The 9,190-nt window shown below is 38.1% G+C and overlaps 1 long non-coding RNA gene across 1 annotated transcript; it reads left to right on the forward strand.

Moving 5' to 3' along the window:
* Positions 1-6,313: 6,313 nt before the first annotated feature.
* LOC120435139 lies at positions 6,314-7,606 on the forward strand. Its single transcript, XR_005609546.1, has 3 exons — positions 6,314-6,370; positions 7,147-7,384; positions 7,514-7,606. It is a non-coding gene; the product is annotated as an uncharacterized LOC120435139 (long non-coding RNA).
* Positions 7,607-9,190: the final 1,584 nt, after the last annotated feature.

Raw genomic sequence — 9,190 nt, forward strand, 5'->3', positions numbered from 1 at the left:
TTCACGGAAGTGAAATGGAAAGCTGTATGTTTGGTGTGTTCCCAGCATGTTGCAGTGCTGAAAGAATATAACCTCCATCTTCATTCCGACAAATATGACAACTTTAAAGGACATAGGAGAAGAGAGAAGGTGAATGAACTCTTGGCGGGTCTGAAGAAACAGCAGTGTGTTTACTCACAGCCGAGACATCAGTGACGCTGCAGTGAAAGCTAGCTACCTTATTGCTAACAAAATTGCACTAGCATCAAAACCATTTAGTGAGGGTGAATTTGTAAAAACATGTATGATGAAGGCATCGGAGATTGTGTGCCCTGAAAAGCGCCAGGCCTTTGCAAATATCAGCCTAACAAGAAACACAGTTACCGACAGGATCTCTGATCTTTCAGCGGATTTGGACAGCCAGTTGAAGCAAAAAGTAAAGTCATTTATTGCATTTTCAGTTGCAATTGATGAAGGCACAGACATTACAGATGTTGCACAACTGGCAATTTTCATCCGCGGTACGGTGTACATTTTAGGACATTGTCAGGTCTCAGGAAAAAAGTTGTCAGGTATCAGACGAAAAAATTTCAGGTATCAGACTCAGACGAAAAAATTTCAGGTATCAGACTCAGACGAAAAAATGTCAGGTATCAGACGAAAAAATGTCAGGTCTCAGACTCAGACAAAAAAATGTCAGGCCTCAGACTCAGACGAAAAAATGTCAGGTATCAGACTCAGACGAAAAAATGTCAGGTATCAGACTCAGACGAAAAAATTTCAGGTATCAGACTCAGACGAAAAAATTTCAGGTATCAGACTCAGACGAAAAAATGTCAGGTATCAGACGAAAAAATGTCAGGTCTCAGACTCAGACAAAAAAATGTCAGGTATCAGACGAAAAAATGTCAGGTCTCAGACTCAGACAAAAAAATGTCAGGCCTCAGACTCAGACGAAAAAATGTCAGGTATCAGACTCAGACGAAAAAATGTCAGCTATCAGACTCAGACGAAAAAATGTCAGGTCTCAGACGAAAAAATGTCAGGTCTCAGACTCAAACGAAAAAATGTCAGGTATCAGACGAAAAAATGTCAGGTCTCAGACTCAGACGAAAAAATGTCAGGCATCAGACTCAGACGAAAAAATGTCAGGTGTCAGACGAAAAAATGTCAGGTCTCAGACTCAGACGAAAAAATGTCAGGCCTCAGACTCAGACGAAAAAATGTCAGGTCTCAGACTCAGACGAAAAAATATCAGGTCTCAGACTCAGACGAAAAAATGTCAGGTCTCAGACTCAAACGAAAAAATGTCAGGTATCAGACTCAGACGAAAAAATGTCAGGTGTCAGACGAAAAAATGTCAGGTCTCAGACTCAGACGAAAAAATGTCAGGTATCAGACTCAGACGAAAAAATGTCAGGCATCAGACTCAGACGAAAAAATGTCAGGTGTCAGACGAAAAAATGTCAGGTCTCAGACTCAGACGAAAAAATGTCAGGCCTCAGACTCAGACGAAAAAATGTCAGGTCTCAGACTCAGACGAAAAAATATCAGGTCTCAGACTCAGACGAAAAAATGTCAGGTCTCAGACTCAAACGAAAAAATGTCAGGTATCAGACTCAGACGAAAAAATGTCAGGTGTCAGACGAAAAAATGTCAGGTCTCAGACTCAGACGAAAAAATGTCAGGCCTCAGACTCAGACAAAAAAATGTCAGGTCTCAGACTCAGACGAAAAAATGTCAGGTCTCAGACTCAGACGAAAAAATGTCAGGTATCAGACTCAGACGAAAAAATGTCAGGTCTCAGACTCAGACGAAAAAATGTCAGGTCTCAGACTCAGACGAACTATAAATCTGGCCTGAGGGCTGCCATTTTTTACATTCAGTTATTTCTCTTAGAAATGTTGGATCTAAATAATGAATGTGTTACAGTTAAAGTGAAACACTGGTCAGTGTAAATGGCTCATTGGGACACAGAAACCTTTAAATTAAATCCCATCACCTGATATCGAGTGTCAAACAATGTCAAAGCTGTAAAAGCTGTTTACAGTCAGAATGTATAAAAACTACGATTGTAAATAAATTCAAACAAGTGAGCTTTTCTCTTTGTGCTGAATATCAACACTGTGATTTCTTAGACTGTAAGCTTTACATCAGCACAGTTGTAGAAGCCGTCACTCCAAATGTCTTTTGATAACAAGAAAAAAAAAAACCTTTTCAGTACACGGCCTGAAGTTCTTCTCCAAACATCTTCTGCCATCGGCTTTGTCTGCTGGTTTGAAGACAATAAGCCACAAAAAAGATGATTTAGTCACTTTGTCTGCATCATGCAGCTCGAATGTGTCGTGTAATGATGTTGAATAGCCGTCGTTATCCCTCTGCTGTGTCAGTAGGATTGTACTGTACAGCATCTCATTCATATGTGAGGAATGCTAATGTAACACGATAACAGACGTCTGGTCTTACATCATTAAAATATAACGGGCAGGAGATATTTAGATATTTTTATATTTATATTACATTTTATAGCTGACAGATATTACTAAATAGATAGAATTTACTAAATGGTTGAAAACATGAAAAATATGTCCATAATCACAAACGACCATGAGAGCCAGTAGAATTAATTCAACTGGACACTCAAAAGACGTCCTTAAATGTTCTTTAAGTGGCAGAACAAATGAACAAACAGTTAATCACTTACTTGAGATGAAATCTGCTCAGCTACTTTGAAAACAGCTTCTAACTGGTTCCTCTACATGCTTTTAAACCATTTAAAATTACAGTTCATAGTTTTATATATGTGAATTATATAATGTTAATTTACTATTAAACAAATGAAGTATTTTAGACTTTAGTTTACTTAAGCCATATTCCATATAAATCAAGTATCATACAAAAATAAAAATAGCTTTAAATACAGTCATGACAATAAAAGAATATGACTTTAAGGATTTAACAACATTACTTCAGTTGTAGTGCACCAACATCTCTGACACATTAGCACTAAGGAAACACTGAATGACCTGGTGGGTTTTGTCCATAAAACTACTCATCTAAGATTACCACACCGTAATAGATCTCTTAGCAAAATTATGCAAGATTTTAGGCACACTATACAAACACTGTACTGATGAGTCACTCATCAGTAATGTTTGTAGGGTGAGTGCATTTTGAAAAAATTTGTGCGAAATGCACTACAAGGTGGAATATTTGCAAAATCATGACTACCTCATGATATTTTGTCTCAAAGATCAACCCTATGCATATGTCAGTGCCATTAGGATGAAATTAACATTTGAACCAACATTTTAACATTAGACATATAATTTTAACAGCCTCTGTAAAAGAATATCCTGGCTGCTCGAGGCTGCCGTTTTCTCTGCCGTTTCAATCAAAATTAGAAATGCTACTCTGAGACTGAGATAACTAACAGTGCTGCCTGTTGTGCAGTTATTTTTCCAAACACGTTATTCAGGGTTACATACAATTTTAGACTGATGTGAGCCAAAGCCTAGCATAGCCTGTAACGTTATTATGACGGACACATTTCATGAGTGAACTTGACTTTAAGTGACTTGCAGGTTTCTTTGAAAAATACTTTCTTATATCCAGGTTCTTCCTTTTTGCTGCCATCCTCCTCTCCTCCTAGCAGCGCAGGCTTGCCGCTGCTAAAGCTAAACAGAGCTCCCTGAAAGGCACAGCCAATCACATTGGCCATATTTGGCACATGGCGTAGGACTCCAGTAGAGAACGTAATTTAACTCTTTCTGTGACGCTAGGTGAATGAGATGTCGACAGATCGATTTTGTTTTCTTTCTATCGGGTTTGTTTTTCTTTACTCAAAGATTCAATAATTGCTAGATATTGGTGGGGACATGTCCCTTCCATCCATGCCAAATCTACGCCCATGATCCATTCAGAGTATCACATCAGAGAAAAAGTGACCCGGACCAAACGTGTGCATATCCTCTATTCAATCCTATACCAACAGTCGATGCCACTGCTGCAGAAGCTACCAATAATACATGCAAGGGACTATCTCGGTCTGCTTTTGCAAAATGTCATGCTCTGTGGAATAAAACCAGCAGGTCAATCATGGCCTATGAGGAACGTGAGTGTAAGATGATGTTTTTTCGACCCAATCAGACTAGTTGGATGTCACTGTTCCTTGCTGTGGAAAGAAAGAAGAGAAAGGAATCAGCAATGTTTGCACAGCATTAAAGATAAAGATGTAATTTGATTGAACTTGTTTTTAATTATTAAATTGTGATTAATGTGTGAATCCACCCTTTTTTAAGTGACTTTGACTGAGACTGAAAATGTGAATATTCCTTATCAATTACTTATAATTTTACTGTCTTATTTTCCAATCATTTGCAAATCTTACAGACAATGCACAGTTATTACATTCTTGTAGAAATAGCTATGACTTATTTCTGTTTTTACACCTTTTTTAGGTTCAATCCTTCTGAAATGGGATTTGTGGTTGAGTACACTGCTGTGATGAAGCCCCTTGCCATGGCCTTTAACATCCTCCAAGGGCAATCATCTGTGCACATGGGCTTCTAGCTGCACTGTAAACCCAAATGTTCAAAGTAATTAAATAGATTAAGTAGTGTATACTCAAAGTCTTTAAAAAGTTCTGTTAACTTAAATATGTCAAGTTCGTGTAACATGTTCTTCTTTTTGAGTAAATGAAACTAATAATTTTTGATTGAATTGAACTATTTCTATATTAAGTAAGCATCACTTAAAATTATAACTTAAGCACAACGTAACACAGGACATATAAGAATGGTAAAGTCCTGTTATTTTTGTTGTTTCAAGTAGGTAGGATTTAATAATAAACTTAATTTATGTAGCACATGCTAAAATACAATAAAATCTCAAAGTGTTTCACCAAATAAGTAAAATCAAATTGTCTTAAATGCATTAGTGGAAGAAAAAATGTATTTATTTTAATATTCATTGTCTTATCAATGTATCCTATATATATATATATTTTTTTTTTCCGTAAGTGTTAAGCAGCTGCAGGAATCAATTTTTATTCCGAGTTAATCTCTGATTCACCCTCCGAAGGGGAAGGTGGCGCTAATGAGCGTTATACACTGATCGTTTACCGCTATTTTGAAAAAAATACGAAAGACAGAAGAAGTAAAGGTATATGGGTGGGAAACAGCACCAAAGAGGCAACACGGACGACTGGAGAAAGGACCTAACGGCAGCAACTAGCATCACTGGACTTACAGTAAGTTTTCAATTTTGGTATTAGTTTATTGTTAAAATACGAATATTTAGTTGTATTTTGGGTGCGTGTCGAAAAGAATAGCAGAAATGTCGGGTCCGTGTTTTTTATGAGCTTTGCAGCTCTCCCCGAAGGAAACTTTGTGCTTTCAGAGCTAGCATTAAGTTGTTGTAATGAGGGTCGCAGGTTGTTTAAAAAGTTAGATACTACTTGTTCTAGAGGTGGCGCCCGATCGCCTAGTCTGAAACAAAGTGTTTTAATCTCTCTAAATTTTTAAAGCCCCCTCTCATGACTCAGAATAGTTGGGTCCAAACAAGCCCGTTGTCCCTGCAGTTACACAGCGGAGATACCTGTCTGCAGTGAGAGTGCTTTCAAGCCGTTTTCTTGTTCAAAACGCTATATTTTAAACTATATGTGCGAATAAGTGGTGCAGGTGTATTAGGCGTTTGAGCAACGGTCTCGATGGGTGTTTTTTATATATATCAGTCACTTTATGCCGTAGAATGATCGGGAAACTCATCCTTCTAATACACCTGCTCTGACGAGCCACGTTGTTCACAAGCCAGAGTTACAGGGCCAATGAAAGAGCATGGCGCACGCATCGTCTCCTCTCACATGCCTTATTAGTGGAATCACTTGTCAATCAACTGCTGCCAACCAATTGGCACTCTTAGATCACTAAGGTCCTAAAAAACAAACCTGTCAATCAAAACAACCAGACTCGTTCGGAGAGAGAAGCAGTGATGAGGAGCCTGACATTTTTGACATTAACTGTGTATGCACATTAAATAATTTCAAATAACATGTTTGGGGGAACCTCTCATCAGTAACGCTTTAGTTTGTAGAAATGGCGTTGTTGTTTATTTAACCATGCCGTTAAAGTTCAAGTGCTGCTGCTTGTCTTCAGTATTGTAATATTTGCTCGATGGCTTTAGTATCTTGACTAGAGATGCATTCACACTTTGGGGATTAAATGAAAAGATCATTAACAGGGAAAAATTATAAATGGAAGTATTTATAATTTGTCACCGTTTGGATGCTTTTTAATTGTTCATCAGTTTATGCCTTTGGATCTCTCTGTTCCCGCTTCAAGAATTAAGACAGAGTCAAGGAAGAGAACTGGGGATGTGATAAAGATACCAGGTAATTCATTTTGTTTGTGAATTCTTCTACCAATCACCTCTCTCGCTCTCTCTCGAGTTGTCTTAAAAATATGTTAAACTAACTAATAAACCAACTTTACTTATGCTATTTTCCACCTATAGATTCTTATATAAAACAAATTGTTTTGAGGAAAACAGGCTGCCATTTTAAAGCAGTGTTAGCTGTAGTCCATGACCATGTCTTTGTGAGCTAATAGTAATTCACTTATTGTTATTATTTTAACTTGTTAATATAACTTAACTGTTATATTAAGTTGTAAGTATAAGGAGTTCTGTTTTGTTTCCAACATGATCTGGCAGTGTAAGTTGTGCGCAGCTTCCTTCACCTCCAGAATACAGTTATTTAGACACTACAGGCTGCAGCACAGCCACTATTCCCGAATCAGCCCTCTTCCATGCCTCTACACTGATTGCATTTGTACATTTCAGACACTTAATGCACTGAGTACTCATTTGTCAAGATATTGACAACTTAGCAGTTGTGCAGAGCAGAGTCAAAGGCCTGTGCTATTTAAATGCCCTTTATGCACATTTCAGCAACCCTTTTCTGAAACAGGCCTTTTCAGTCATCTCAGAAAGCATTTGAAAAATCATGAAACAGTGACATGTCCATATAAGGATTGTAGGTATAGCACAAATGATGGGCAATTATAGGACCAAGATGAGACGGGCTGGATGTCAGGAGGTCACTGTTAATGCTGAAAAAAGAAGTAGAAGTAATCCTGATAATGAACCTTCACATTCCAACAATAAGAGACCCAAGCGAGCAGAAGTCAACTTCCTACCAAACTTTCCCCAAGGAAAGGATCCTTCAAGCCTTGACCAGTTGAGGCAAGCAATTGTTGAAGAAGTCAAGAAGGCTGAGAAGAACATGCCCCTCATTAGAAAGTTGATGGAGACCACATTTCCCCTGCGCAGACAAACCATAGTGATGTCCTGCCCACCAGTGAAGGAGCTCTTGGACCTCTGGCCTGCTCTAAAAATGGAGTCTGAGGTAATATGGATCAGCTCTCTTTAAAATGAAAATTGTAATTCTTACTCATGTGGCAGCTTTTTGCTTTTTGCTGCTTTATAAAGGTGTGCGAGATTCTTTAAATTGAACTGTATTGTCCTTCTGCTGTAGTTGTATGCAGAGTTTCAGCGGATTACAAATCAGAACCTGCCCAATACATTCTATGCTGAACTTGACCGCCATCTTCCTCGACTGATGACCTTATTCAGACAGAAGGCATCAAAACTGGGAAGACAGCAGATGCCCTGGCTGAAATTCTAAGAATTCACGATGAACAGGTAATAATAGATTGTTACACATTTCATAGGTTGAACCAGTGGAACATTGGACAGGTTCAATGATTTAAATGAGCTTTTTGAATTTTGCTATTAGTCCACTTTGTGTTTGCTATTTGTCTGACTGTATTAAAGATGTGAACAGGTTATTTGTGGACATATGTTCTCATTTGACTGTTGTTGTTGTTGTTCAGTAAACTCACCAGTATATACAATTCTGTTTTTATCTGGCAATAGGAAATCCATGATATCCACACCAAGCGCACTACCGTTCTCCACGCCCTTCCTGTCTATCTGCGTGAGGATGTCTCTGGATTTTTCAGAACCTGCACTGTGAGTGTCCTTAAGTTTCTAACAGATACTACTGTGTATATAAACAGTGCATCAAAGTACAAACATGTATTTTGATGCACTGTTTGGACTTACCTTTGTTTAGTCTACCCATACGGTTTCCATGTATGGTCTTTTCTGTCTCCTCACTACGAATGAACTGAATTGGTGTTTTGTTGAAAGTGATAAGATGTTTAGTAAAACATTTTCCTGTGTATTTCCTTTAGCTTAGTTTCAGTCTATCTCACACCACTTGATTCTCTGGTGAATTAGCTGATTTATGTGTGCAGAACATGGATCTTCTGTTTTTCACCTCTTACAGTGAGACCCAGGTCTCCCTTGTAAAAGAGGTATTGGATCTCAACGGGAGTTGGTAAAATGAGAAATTATATGTCGTCTGTTGTATTTCTTGGGTTAGATTGTGATTAGTATCTCTTTTTCATTCATTCAGGACGAATCTGATGAGTTGGAGCTTGATGGTGTTGAAGTGGCCCTCTTCACTGTCATCAGTGACCATGACACGACAAGTCCAGTTCACTACCAACCTGTGAAAACCTCTGTCGTCATTGAAAGTGATGCCATGGTCAGTCTCCCCAGATTTGGTGAAGCCTTCCTGGTAATGTTTGGACTGATCTATGCACTTCACCTCAGCTACCCCAAAGCCCTGACCAACACTTTAGAATTTACTCAAAAGATTTTACTTGGTCTAGAAAGTGGTAAACTGTCACCCAGGTTACAGACCCTCAAGAATGACTTGGTTATGTAGGAACTCATCTGAAAGAAGGATGCAGGGTAAAGCGTTATAAAAGGCTAGTTCAAAGTTCTCTCCTTTTATCTAAATAATGCCTCAAAACGTTATTGCATTACTCGACAGGTGTTCAGCCAATAGGTCCAAACTATACAACGTGCCTTTGTCCTCATTAACATAATGCAAAGCAACACTAATGTTTTGTATGTTTTAATGTTTTTTGTAATACTATTTCTAAAACATTGTGGGCTGCGCAAGATGACCTAAATTTTACTGTTTGATACTGGTTAATGTAAAACAAATAGCATTGTAATTCACTCAAATTGCTGCCCTGTTGCCTTATTCAGATATTAGCCAGAGAGCCAAAGGCACATTTTGATATTATTTATTATTATTTGGCATTATTTTTTATTACTCTGACAGTTTTCCTGACTA

Source organism: Oreochromis aureus, linkage group 3 (assembly GCF_013358895.1).
Source record: "Oreochromis aureus strain Israel breed Guangdong linkage group 3, ZZ_aureus, whole genome shotgun sequence".
NCBI classification, from domain to species: Eukaryota; Metazoa; Chordata; class Actinopteri; order Cichliformes; family Cichlidae; genus Oreochromis; species Oreochromis aureus.